Consider the following 14,275-nt stretch of genomic DNA (forward strand, 5'->3'; position numbering starts at 1 on the left):
GAGCTCAGTTCCAGACCACTGTGGGCAACAGAAGAAGACCCTATTTCTACAGATAATTTTAGAAAATAGCCAAGCATGGTGCACACACCTGTGGTTCCAGCTACTACTCAGGAGGCAGAAGTAGGAGGATCACCTGAATTCAGGAGGTTGAGGCTGCAGTGAGTTGTGATCACATAACTGCCCTCCAGCCTCTGCAACAGAGAAACCCTGTTCCAAAATAAATTAAATAAATAAACAAAGAAACAAACAAATAAATAAATAACACAAGAATCCTTATGTCCAGATTGGTCAAGAGCAGATACAGTCAATTAAGTAAACTTTCATATTAAAATTTGGGTCCTTCCAAAAGGCAAAGACCAAGCTTTAATTTTTTTTCTTTGCATATGGATTAATCTGTGATCCTGAGTGGGAAAGATTAAGGGTTCCAACATGAAGTGTTCTTATTTGTTCTCTGAAACTTCCTCTTTACTTAAGAAGAGGACAAAATGTCATAACCATTTGATGAGAAACAAAAGACAATCGCTAACTATTCTTTATCTACTTTCTGTTAAGTCAGCTATTTTTGTAGCCTTGTGAAGGATAATTTTTATTTCTGAATAACATTCCCATGGCTTTGTATCAAAAGCCCCTAGATTATGCAAGTGCTTGTGTTTCTTGGCCTCATATTATGTAAACTATTGGAAAACTATTAGAAAGAGATGGCCATTTCTTCTTTTTCTTCTGGGTTCATGCCATTCTCCTGCCTCAGCGTCCCAAGTAGCTGGGACTACAGGTGCCTGCCATCACACCTGGCTGTTTTTTTTTTGTATTTTAATAGAGATGGGGATTCACCATGTTAGCCAGGTGATGGTCTTGATCTCCTGACCTCATCATCTTCCCACTTTGGCCTCCCAAAGTGCTGGAATTACAGGCCTGAGCCATCACACCTGGCCAGCCACTTCTGACACTAGTTGGGGCCTATCATTTAAGGCTATTGGTTTACTGTGGTTTTAAGACATAAAACTCAAGAAAAATGTAAAGATTCTAAATCTGGTATATTAAGACACAACTAGTTTTATATTAAAGTTATTATCGGTAATGAAATTTAAATGGATTTCAATTAAAATGTAACTACACTTATTAGAATGACTATAATCAATAAAAGAGAAAATGAGTGTTGACAAGTGTGTGTAGAAATTGGAATACTCATATGTTTATGAAATGGTTGAATGGCTATGGAAGAAGCCTAGAAGTTCCTCAAAAAGTGGAATATTACATGACCATGTGATCAACTCAGTTAATCCTGAGCCATCTACAAGTAGCAGAAAAAAAGAAAAGCAGACACAAGAAAGTGTCAGTGAATAATAAAGTTGCTGCTTTTTAGTTAGCAAGATTTTCCTAAGAGAAGTTATTAGAATATTATTTGAGGATAAAGTCACAGATAGAAATAAATGTTTCCCAGTTCTTAGTTCCTACTCCCAGAGACATGGGATTGGCTGTCAGCCATGATGAAAGAGAATCCCAGATTTTACTTTTAGAGCTGGAATGTAAATGAGTAGCCAGTGATGGCCCAATAAGTGATTAAACAATACTACTCATATGTATACACCCAGAATAATTAAAAACAGGGACTCAAAGAGCTCCCTGGACACATATGCTTATGATGTCTTTGTTCATAATAGTCAACAGAGGCAATCAACCCAAGGTCCATCAACAGATGAGTGGATAAGCAAAATGTTGTATATGCATAAAATAAAATAGTATGCAGCCTTAAATAGGCATGAAGTAATTGATACAGGTCAAATGTGGATGAACCTCAAATACATCATGCCAAGTGAAAGAAGCCACACAAAAAGGCCTCATAATATATAATTCTGCTTGTAGAAAGTATCCAAAATAAGTCAATACATAGAGACAAAAAGTAGATTATAATTGTCAGGGATGGAGAGGAGGAGAAAGGACTGGGAATTGAATGCTAATGGCCATGAAATTCATTCTGGAATGCTGAAAATGTGGTGGCACTAGAGAGAGGTGATTGTTGCACAACATTGGGAATGTATTAAAAGATAGTTCTAAAATTAGGCAAATAATGCAAAACTCCTTTCATTATTTCGTACTCTGTTTCCCTTTTCCCAGTAGGGCTATATAAGTAAAGAACGTACAAGACAGACATGTAAACTCAGAAAATATTAAAACATCTATAAGCAGTACAAAAATAAATGAAAAAGCAAATGCAAGAAAGTGATGGTGAATAATAAAGTTGCTGCTTTTCAGTTAAAAGGATTTCCCTGATAGAGGTCTGTAAAATATTATCTGGGGATAAAATCGCATATGGCTCACAAGAAATGTTTCCTAGTTCTCCCAGGAAGGTGTAGGTGTGGCTATCAGATATGATGAAAGAGAATCCCAGATTGCACCTTCACAGCTGAAACAGATAAATAGCCAGTGATGGCCATACAAATAAGAAGCCAATACCTCCAGAGAAACACACACTCAGATAGGCCAATACAATTCACCCCATCATTCTCATTTTGCTGTTTGCAGAGTGTCTTTACATGGAAGGCTTGTGTAGCTATTGATGTTGCCACCATGGCAGGGCAGCCCACCTGCCCATTTTGTCTTTTGCATTACCACCATGAGAACTCTGAGTGAATTCCAATCAAAGTCATGATGGGAAATCACTCAGGTCTGGGGATTTTTCCCATGCTTGATATTAACCTGATAACACCACAGTTTTTCACTGCAATGAATCATTGGCAAATTACCTGACATGTGCTGTTGGTTTCTTCCAAACTTGTTTTATGAATAGCAGATGGAAATGATTAGGGAGTTCACACTGGATATGTTGTCTTTGTGCAGTTGTCTACATCTAAAGTCTTTACATAGAGGGTTGTGCTCTGGGAAACTGGTAACCCAGCATGATCCCAGAGGGGAAAATGAAGGTACAGCGGTCCTGAAATTACAGATACAGTTCAAAGAAAGAGATTTAATTTCCTTTAGAAAACAGTTGCTTTCAGAGCCTACTCCCATTTGCAATCTAACTCAATTCATCAGAAAAATAGCTTGATGGATGTGTTTCTGACTATTTCAATGTGGATTTCTTCTATCATTAAGGACATATAAATTTGTTTTATATTAATATATTAAGCTGTTCAAGAAGGATGAAAAAGATGAATAGGTTGAAACATATAAAAATCTTTGCTCTTACAGAAATATTACCTAGGAATTGGAAAAAAAAAAGTCTTTTCCTTTATCCATTGTATTTTCTATTTTCACAAGTGCCACATATGTAGAATGTGGTGGTGATGGTGGTGGTTTGGTTATAATCTCTAGAGACAGACTTCACAATGTCCTGTTAAGCTCCCAGAGGCTACAGTTACCTGATTAGAAATGAAAATGAAAGATGAGAGTAAAATTTCCCTCTAATCCAGTTTTGTAAACAACTTAATAGAGGAAATGATGATAACAGGTGAAGTTTGTTTTTCTCGTTCTGAGTTTCTATGTGAAGGTTCGAAGCTAATGTTCTTAACATAATAAATTGAGCAGAATTGGGAAAAACTTTGCCATAGTATAGCATGGGTTGATGCTTTAATTACCTGACAACTTGATTCAAATATGTAAGCATGTTAAAAGTCTGTTTTCCACATAATAACTGAATTTTTCATGTAACCTGGATGAAATGAGATATACTAACTATGTCAATAAAAACATCAGCAGCTTACACACTTATGAAACAGTATTCAGAGTCAGCTGCAGTAGCAATTCCTTTCTTTAAGATTAATTTTCTTCTGCTCTCTTTCCAATCTCCTTTCTTGGTGACTTATGTCTTCCACTATGTTGCTGAAAAGATTTTTATGTATGTATGTATTTATTTATATTTTCAACTTCTATTTTACTTTCAGGAAATGCATGTGCAGGTTTGTTACATGAGTATATTGCATAATACTGGGGTTTGAAGTATGGATCCAGATAGTAAACATGGCACTCTATAGGCAGTTTTTGAGTCATTGCCCCCATCCCTCCCACCACCCTCTAATATTCCACAGTAACTATTGTTTCCATCTTTATGACCATGAGTACCTATTTTTTTAGATCCTATTTATAAACAAGAACATTCTGTTTTGTTTGTTTGTGTTTTATAAACAAGAACATTTGGTTTTCTGTCCCTGAATTAATTCACTTGGGATAATGGCCTCCAGCACTATCCATGTTGCTGCAAAAGATGTGATTTTATTATTTTCCTTGGCTGCATAGTATTCCATGGTGGGGTATATGTATCTCTTTTTTTTTTTTTTTTTTTGAAAAGGAGCTTCGCTTTTGTCACCCAGACTGGAGTGCAGTGGCATGATCTTGGCTCACTGCAAAGTTCACCTCTCAGATTCAAGCCATTCTCCTGCCTCAGCCTCCTGAGTAGCTGGGATTACATGCACCTGCCACCAGCTAATTGTATTTTTAGTAGAGGCAGGGTTTCTCCATGTTGGGCAGGCTAGTTTTGTATCACATTTTCTTCATCCAGTTCACCACTGATGGGCATCTAGGTTGATTCCATGTCTTTGCCATTGTGAATAATTTCTCAATGGCCATACACTTGCATGTGTCTTTTTGGAAGAATGATTTGTTTTCTTGAAAAGGTTTTTAATGATAAAAATGCACCCAGTACACCTCTGGAAATTCAGTCCTTCATAAATTACTTCATTCATCCCACCTGCCTTATAAAACCTTCAAAGTTGTTAACAGAAATCAAAAGAGAAGGCTTTACTGCTTCTGTTTTAGAATCAGGAATGGAAAAGAAAGTTTGTAAGTATCCCAGGGCATTGGAATTCAGAGTGGCAGCATGATAATAGCCCAAAACTTTTGTAGAGATCTAATAAACTTGATCAATGTTATTGGTCTATTGCATATATTCTTGCCATGGGAAAAGCAAAAGCCTGCAGCCAGATTCTTACAATATATTATTGGATAACTTGAAGCCAATATTCATGATTACCTACCTCATGCAGCTGGCTGGGTGGAGAACTTTTTAATTTTTCTGCCACATTCAGCTGTTAGGGGCAGTTTGAGAGCCAGCAGGGAGTTCACTGTGAGTTCTGCAAGGTTTTTCCGGGTTAGTGACATGGAGAGAGAGCCAAGTAAGAGAGAGATTGAAATAAATGACTACGGAGATTACACCAGGGATTTGCAAAGTGAAAAAAATGATGCACGTGTGGGAATTATGAAAAGATTGAGAAGGCAGTGCAGTGACCCAGGTTGGGAATAGATCATTCAAATGGTGGATGAGATAGAAAGAGAAACAGGTGATGGCCAGAGAACTGGTGGTAAAATGGAAATGATGAACAAGTGAAAATGACTTAAGGACAATTTTTAAAAATAAGTTGCAGAATCTTCTGTCTATTATGTTGAGAACAGGAAGCCACTTTCTGAGGAAGAGCCACTGTGGACTTCACTGACTTGTTTCCATCTGGCATCTCCTTATACTAGAAAAATTTCCTAACTATCTGCCACCTTTGGGCAGCTGTCTAGGTCCAAACAGTGATGCATGTTTTTTTCCTATTTCAAATCTCTTTGGTGGTTTGGGGGTAGACTGAAGAACACGTCTTCTAGAGGCTGTTTCGCAAAAGTAACAACCATCATTTCTGCAATAACGGCAGACGAACATGATACTTCAAACATGCCAGATATGTTTGAGGACTCTCAAATAAATCATACTTCTTTTCTATAAAAACATAGAGAATTGGCCTTTAAGGTGATCTTTTTATTCAGCTGGGAAATAGCTGCCTGTTCATTGAGATAAATGGAGAAATAATAGAACACTTCTTTCTTCTTCACTACATGCATTGATTCTCTTGGAGTGGTAGTGGGTGATCAAGTCTGAAATCCAAAAGGCAGAAAGCAGAAATATATGTGTGTGTGTATATATATATATATGCATATATATATGCATATATATGTACATATGTATATATATATCTGAAATTATAAATCTGTAATTAAAATATTACATCTATATATTTTACATAACTATTTTTACATATTACAAAATTATTACATAATTACTTTTATGAATTAAAAATATTACCTCTATTTCTAATAGGGTATTGTGTGGTATTTAAACATATGTATAGAAGGTGGAAGGATAAATCAAGCTAATTACTGTATGTATTGCCTTACACCTTTTTCATTTTTGGAGTGAGATTATTTAAAATGCACTCTCTTAGCAACTTTGAAGCATAAAATACATTATTATTAATTATCAATACTATGTCATGCAATAAGTTTTAAAAACTCATGATAGTAAATACATGTAGCCTAAAATTTAGCATTTTAAACATGTTGGAGTATGAAATCCGATGACATTAAATACATTTTCAATACTATGGTGCCCTCAACACTGTAGATCTAGAGAAATATTTTTAATTAATAGAAAACCTTAAAATAAAAATATGTAAAGATTTTAAAATAAAAATTATTAGAGTAGTAAAATAATTAAAATGAAATAACACAAAAGAAAAGGTTTAATAAAAATGTGTATTCAGTAGTGATCAGATATTACCTTCACTATCTTTTTATTATTAAGATGTTTTTCAACACCTCAGTGGCAGCAATGGCCAGTTTTGAAGCTGGCCTCTCCCAGCCCCTAATTTAGCAGTAGAGACAAAGACTCACTGCTATGGGTCATCAGTGACCAGGTGTCATCCTGGGTGGTCAATGGCCTCTCATTGTGAACAGAGTGTGATACGGAATGAGGTGGCCTGACTCACAGCTTTATACCTGAGCTGACTGATCATGAGAGCAGTTCCAACTTTTCTTATTTGCAGCACCAAAAGCTATAGTTGGATTTATCTACCAATATAAATAATAAGAAATGTTGAAATGCATAACTTTTTAGGACCAAGATGTCTGCATACTGAAGGATATATCACACTCCCTTTGGATCTCAAGTTGCAGTTTGTCAAAAATAATCTTTCAGGAATAGAATGGTTGCTATGAAACTTGCTGGAGGGATTTCTATGCAATTTTGAAGCCATACATGCACAGATACATGAAGAATCACCCATGGCAAAAGGCCAGGGACCTTACTGATATGTGGAATTCTCAAATGTCTCCTGACCCATCAGGGGTTTTATGCAAGGAAGATACAGAATGAGCAATGAAAAAGCTTACTTAGAAAAATAATGTTCCACTCAGAACACTAGCATACTTTCAGAAAAAGAGTTTCCATTCTTCAGTTTTCATTAACAGAGACCCATAGGTGTGTTTTTCATTCTTATATTAGACACTGTTCTGTGTGTCTCATTTTGTTTCGTGTATAGTAGGAAGTCAAACATAACCTGGAATTAGCAAGAAAAAATTAAAAATAAAACATTAGACCTAAAACAATAAAAACCCTAGAAGAAAACCTAGGCATTACCATTCAGGACATAGGCATGGGCAAGGACTTCATGTCTAAAACACCAAAAGTGATGGCAACAAAAGCCAAAATTGACAAATGGGATCTAATTAAACTAAAGAACTTCTGCACAGCAAAAGAAACTACCATCAGCATGAATAGGCAACCTACAAAATGGGAGAACATTTTCAAAACCTACTCATCTGACAAAGGGCTAATATCCAGAATCTACAATGAACTCAAACAAATTGACAAGAAAAAAAAAAAACAACCCCGTCGAAAAGTGGGTGAAGGATATGAACAGACATTTCTTAAAAGAAGACATTTATGCAGCCAAAAGACACATGAAAAAATGCTCATCATCACTGGCCATCAGAGAAATGCAAATCAGAACCACAATGAGATACCATCTCACACCAGTTAGAATGGCAATCATTAAAAAGTCAGGAAACAACAGGTGCTGGAGAGGATGTGGAGAAATAGGAACACTTTTACACTGTTGATGGGACTGTAAACTAGTTCAACCATTGTGGAAGTCAGTGTGGTGATTCCTCAGGGATCTAGAACTACCAATACCATTTGACCCAGCCTGCCCATTACTGGGTATATACCCAAAGGACTATAAATCATGCTGCTATAAAGACACATGCACACGTATGTTTATTGTGGCACTATTCACAATAGTGAAGACTTGTAACCAACCCAAATGTCTGACAATGATAGACTGGATTAAGAAAAGTGGCACATGTACACCATGGAATACTTTGCAGCCATAAAAAATGATGAGTTCATGTCCTTTGTAGGGACATGGATGAAATTGGAAATCATCATTCTTAGTAAACTATCACAAGGACAAAGAACCAAACACCGCACGTTCTCACTCATAGAAGGGAATTGAACAATGAGAACACATGGACACAGGAAGGGGAACCTCACACTCTGGGGACTGTTGTGGGGTGGAGGGAGGTGGGAGGGATAACATTAGGAGATATACCTAATGCTAAATGAGCAGTTAATGGGTGCAGCACACCAGCATGGCACATGTGTATATATGTAACTAACCTGCACATTGTGCACATGTACCCTAAAACTTAAAGTATAAAAATAATTAAAAAAAGATAAAAGTAAAAAATAAAATCATACAAATGCTTAAAATTTGTAGAGTGAAATAAACATCCTCTAAATTGTAAGAGTATTCATTTTAAGAGTTAAATGCTGATTCCATGAAATTTAATATTATTTGAAATTCATCAAGGCTCTTCAACATAAATAATATATTTTATTGTGAACTGAAGGCTACTTTGCAAATAGCAAAATCTTCATCAAGAATATTGAGAAACTAGTTTTTTCTCCTAAAAAACTCTGAGAACAGATTTATATAATATGCAGTCAATTTTTTTTTCAAATTTCAAATTTCCTCTTTTCAGAAGCGCTGTTTGTCAGAAAGTTGAATTTCAATAGCTTCCAGATATCCATTTATGTTTCCAAAAAATAACATATATTCCAAATATGTAGATTTGGAATAAGGAACGTTTCTCATATGGCAAGTTTAAGGAATACTACCAAAAAATGCATTAGATGTTTTTAGGTTCTGGTTGTGATGTTGTTCAAAAGGTCATATGAAAGACACTTTTACAGATAGAGCTATGAAAAGTGCTGTGCTAAAATTGGAGAATAAATCAGAGTTTCAAGATACATGTTCCTTTAGAAAACTAGCAAAGAGAATCAACCCTTAGAAAAAATTATCCTCTTCAACTCCTGATTAGTTACAAGCCCCATGGGCACTGCATCCACATTTAAGAGTTGAATAGTATTTGCTGCATATCAAAACCTTTAGGAAAACTCTCCCTCACAGCCCTCACAAGGAATCAACTCTTCTAAAATTTATATTGGACTTCCAGCCTTGAAATACATAATGGAATACATTCTTTTTGTTTAACTTACCCTGTCTCTGGGGTTTCATTACTGTATCTATAGGGAACTCATGGACAGGTGATATTAATCTAAATAAAATGACTTTTATTTAACCCAACCCAAAATATTGTTATTTCAACATGTTATCAATATGAAATATGAATGCGGTATTTAATTCACTTCTATCATATGAAGAGTTATAAGTTTGTTGTGCATTTTGAACTTACAGCATATCATGGCTGAGACTGCACACATTTCAAGTGTGTGAAAGTCCCATGTAGCTAGGGGTTCTCATATTGTGAGAGTGGCTAGCTCTAATTGATATGGAGAGGAGGCAGGGAAATAATAGGTAGAAAATGGTGGGATCCCTGGCAAGGGTTCCACCCTCAAGCCTGGATCCAGGGCCCTAAATGAGAACTTCACATCCCTATATTGCTGCCCAAATGTTGCCTTTTCCAAAACCACCTGGCCCACCCCATTCCTAACCCTGTACCCATAAAAACCCCAAGCTCCACTGGCATGGGAGCAGAGGGGAGTGACAGAGAAGAATAGAAGGAAAGAAGTAGCGAGACATAAGAGAGAGGCAGCTTGACCTCAGAGGGACAGCTTGACAGCAGTACTTTGGAGAAGAGTTTGGCTGGTGATGACTGAACTCCAAGGGAAGATGATCTTCCCACTCCATCCCACTTCCAGCTCCTTTGCCTGCTGAAAGCCACTTTTATCACTCAATAAAATCCTATATGTTCACCACTCTCCAGTTTTTTCATGAACCTCTTTCCTCCTGGAGACTGAACAAGAATCTGTGTGAGGGTGCAAGATGCTGTCACGCTGATTCTCCACTGAGCTATTTAACCCTTAAGCCATCCATGGATGGCAAAGCTAAAGTAATGCACTGCAACACAACCCCTCTGGGGCTCCAGAGGTCACAGGCAACCCCTATATGATGCTATGGGGACAGTATGGGATTTCTTTGCCCCAGCTCCTGCACCCACTCATCTGTGTACTCCCCCTCCTGCAAGGGGTTTGAGAGCTGTGGGTTGACTAAGCAAGTCATCTCTTCCTGAGTGCCACAAAAGGATCAAGGGAACTGTCTTGTCTCATAATGAGGGTTTATATTCAATACAGTTTCTCCCACACAATAGGCAAGCCATAAATCATGCTTGTTAGAACACACAAAGGAAATAAACCTACCAGGGAGCCACAGGAATCACACACAATGATCATGCGGGAAAACAAAAAATATATATTTTTAATTTTTCCCTTTTCTTCTTTTTTAAAAAAGTGCAGCCCACTGTCAGCATGCATTTAATTTTACATAAGCATGCTCTTTGAGGCTGAAGCAAATCTGACAGATTTTCAATGGGAAAATAAAATATAAAAACTGTTCTTGGAGTTATTTATCAAGTGAACTAACATCAGAATAGTCTGAATCACCAGAATCATCTATTTCAGAAATACAGGATTCATCAAATGAGCCTTTGTCTAACAACTGTTGGAGAATGATGTTAATATCACATATGGTAATGCTACATTTTCTAGGATTTGTCATTTTCAGTTGTTGAAAATCACTGTATTTTGTAAATGGAAATACCACTACTACAAACAGCAGGCTATAAACAGAATTATGTCTTTTGTTCCCAAAGTCAATACACTAGGGTGATGCAAAAATAATAATAAAAGCAAGATATTTCATGGCAAAGTTATCTCAGGATAAATACTGCAACAGCAAGTGCCACCAGCAAGTATTATCAGCGGAAAAGGGGTTAAGGACAGAATATTTTTGAACAATCACAATTCAGTCACAACAAAAGCTTCCCACAAGACAACCTAGGAATTATTTTATAGCTCTTTTTGCTGTAGGTGACTCTCCTTCAACTGGTAGATTTTTGTCCTTTTTTGTGGGGAATACCGTGCAAATACCTACCCTGGCTGATGCCATCTGAGGTCAATCTTCATGCCTACAATTTTGTGCCACTCAAACCCAGGAAGCAGAGTTTGTAGTGGACTGAGATTGCCACATTGCACTCCAGCCTGGGCAATAAGAGGGAAACTTTGTCTTAAAAAAACAAAACAAAACAAAACAAAAAACAAGAATAAAACACCGGGTGTGGTGGCTCACACCTGTAACACAAGCTCTTTGGGAGGCCAAGGCGGGTGGATCACAAGGTCAGGAGATCAAGACCATCCTAGCTAACATGGTGAAACCCCATCTCCACTAAACATACAAAAAAGTAGCCGGGTGTGGTGGCAGGCATCTGTAGACCTAGGTATTTGGGAGGCTGAGACAGGAAGATGGCATGAACCTGGGAGGCAGAACTTGCAGTGAGCTGAGGTCACACCACTGCACTCCAGCCTGGGAGACAGAGGAAGATTCTGTCTCAAAAATAATAATAATAATAATAAAACAAAAACAGCAATAGATTGGATTTGGTACTATTTTGAATGATTAAAAATTATATGTAATTGTAAAAAAAATTAAAAACCCATGTAAATTAAAACACAAAAATATCACATTATAAATAAATGTTTCATATTTTCTAAAAGTTGGGTTTTCTTAAGTATCTAAGTATCTAATAAAAAGTAAAAGATCATAAAATTATAGTTAATAAATATGAAATTTTGAGGGTGGAGCCGAGATGGCTGAATAGGAACAGCTCCAGTCTACAGCTCCCAGCATGAGTGATGCAGAAGATGGGTGATTTCTGCATTTCCAACTGAGGTACCAGGTTCATCTCACTGGGGAGTGTCAGAAAATGGGTGCAAGACAGTAGGTGCAGCACATCGAGCATGAGCCAAAGCAGGGCAAGGCATTGTCTCACCTGGGAAGCACATGGGGTCAGGGAATACCCTTTCCTAGTCAAAGAAAGGGGTGTCAGACAGCACCTGGAAAATCGGGTCACTCCCACTGTAATACTTCACTTTTCCAATGGTCTTAGCAAATGACACACCAGGAGATTATATCCTGCACCTGGCTCAAAGGGTCCTACGCCCGTGGAGCCTCGCTCATTGCTAAAGCAGCAGTCTGAGATCAAACTGCAAGGTGGCAGCAAGTCTGGGGGAGGGGTGCCCACCATTGCTGAGGCTTGAGTAGGTAAACAAAGCAGCCAGGAAGCTCGAACTTGGTGGAGTCCACAGCAGCTGAAGGAGGCCTGCCTGCCTCTGTAGACTCCATCTCTGGGGGCAGGGCTTAGCCAAACAAAAGGTATCGGAAACCTCTGCAGACTTAAATGCCCCTGTCTGACAGCTTTGAAGAGAATAGTGGTTCTCCCAGCACACAGCTGGAGATCTGAGAATGAACAGACTGCCTTCTCAAGTAGGTCCCTGACCCCCGAGTAGCCTAACTGGGAGGCATCCCCCAGCAGAAGCAGACTGACACCTCACACAGTAGGGTACTCCTCTGAGACAAAACTTCCAGAGGAACGATCAGGCAGCAACATTTGATGCTCACCAGTATCCACTGTTCTGCACCCTCCGCTGATGAAACCCGGGCAAACAGGGTCTGGAGCAGACCTCCAGCAAACTCCAACAGACCTGCAGCTGAGGGTCCTGACTGTTAGAAAGAAAACTAACCAACAGAAAGGACATCCACATCACACCTCTCCTCCTCCAAAGGAATGAAGTTCCTTACCAGCAAAGGAACAAAGCTGGATGGAGAATGACTTTGAGGAATTGAGAGAAGAAGGCTTCTGGCAATCAAACTACTACAAGCTAAAGGAAGAAGTTCGAACCCATGGCAAAGAAGTTGAAAACCTTGAAAAAAAATTAGACAAATGGCTAACTAGAATAACCAATGCAGAGAAGTCCTTAAAGGATCTGATGGAGCTGAAAACCAAGACACAAGAACACATGACAAAAGCACAAGCCACAGTTGCTGATTTGATCAACTGGAAGAAAGGGTATCGGTGATGGAAGATCAAATGAATGAAATGAAGCAAGAAGAGGAGTTTAGTGAAAAAAGAATAAAAAGAAGTGAATGAAGCCTCCAAGAGATATGGCACTATGTGAAAAGACCAAATCTACTTCTGACTGGTGTACCTGAAAGTGACAGGAAGAATGGAACCAAGTTGGAAAACATTCCACAAGAAATTATCCAGGAGAACTTCCCCAATCTAGCAAGGCAGACCAACATTCAGATTCAGGAAATACAGAGAATGCCACAAAGATACTCCTCAAGAAGAGGAACTCCAAGACACATAATTGTCAGATTCACCAAAGTTGAAATGAAGGAAAAAATGTTAAGGGCAGCCAGAGAGAATGGTCGGGTTACCCACAAAGGGAAGCCCGTGAGACTAACAGCTGATCTCTTGACAGAAACTCTACAAGCCAGAAGAGAGTGGGGGCAAATATTCAACATTCTTAAAGAAAAGAATTTTCAACAGAGAACTACACATCAAGCCAAACTAAGTTTCATAAATGAAGGAGAAATAAAATTCTTTACAGACAAGCGAATGCTGAGAGATTTTCTCACCACCAGGACTGCCCTAAAACAACTCCTGAAGGATGTATTAATCATGGAAAGAAACAATGGGTACCAGCCACTGCAAAAACACGCAAAATTGTAAAAACTTTTGAGGCTAGGAGGAAATTGCATCAACTAACGAGCAAAATAATCAGCTAACATCATAATGACAGGATTAAATTCACACACAACAATATTAACCATAAATGTAAATGGGCTAAATTCTCCAATTAAAAGACACAGACTGGCAAATTGGATAGAGTCAAGACGAATCAGTGTGCTGTATTCAGGAAACCCATCTCGCATGCAGAGACACATATAGGCTCAACATAAAGGCATGGAGGAAGATCTACCAAGCAAATGGAAAACAAAAAAAAAGGCAGTGGTTGCAATCCTAGTTTCTGATAAAACAAACTTTAAACCAACAAAGATCAAAAGAGATAATGGAGGCCATTACATAATGGTAAAGGGATCAATTCAACATGAAGAGCTATCTTAAATATATATGCACCCAATACAGGAGCACCCAGATTCAT

This window comes from Pongo abelii, chromosome Y (genome assembly GCF_028885655.2).
Source record: "Pongo abelii isolate AG06213 chromosome Y, NHGRI_mPonAbe1-v2.0_pri, whole genome shotgun sequence".
Classification (NCBI taxonomy): domain Eukaryota; kingdom Metazoa; phylum Chordata; class Mammalia; order Primates; family Hominidae; genus Pongo; species Pongo abelii.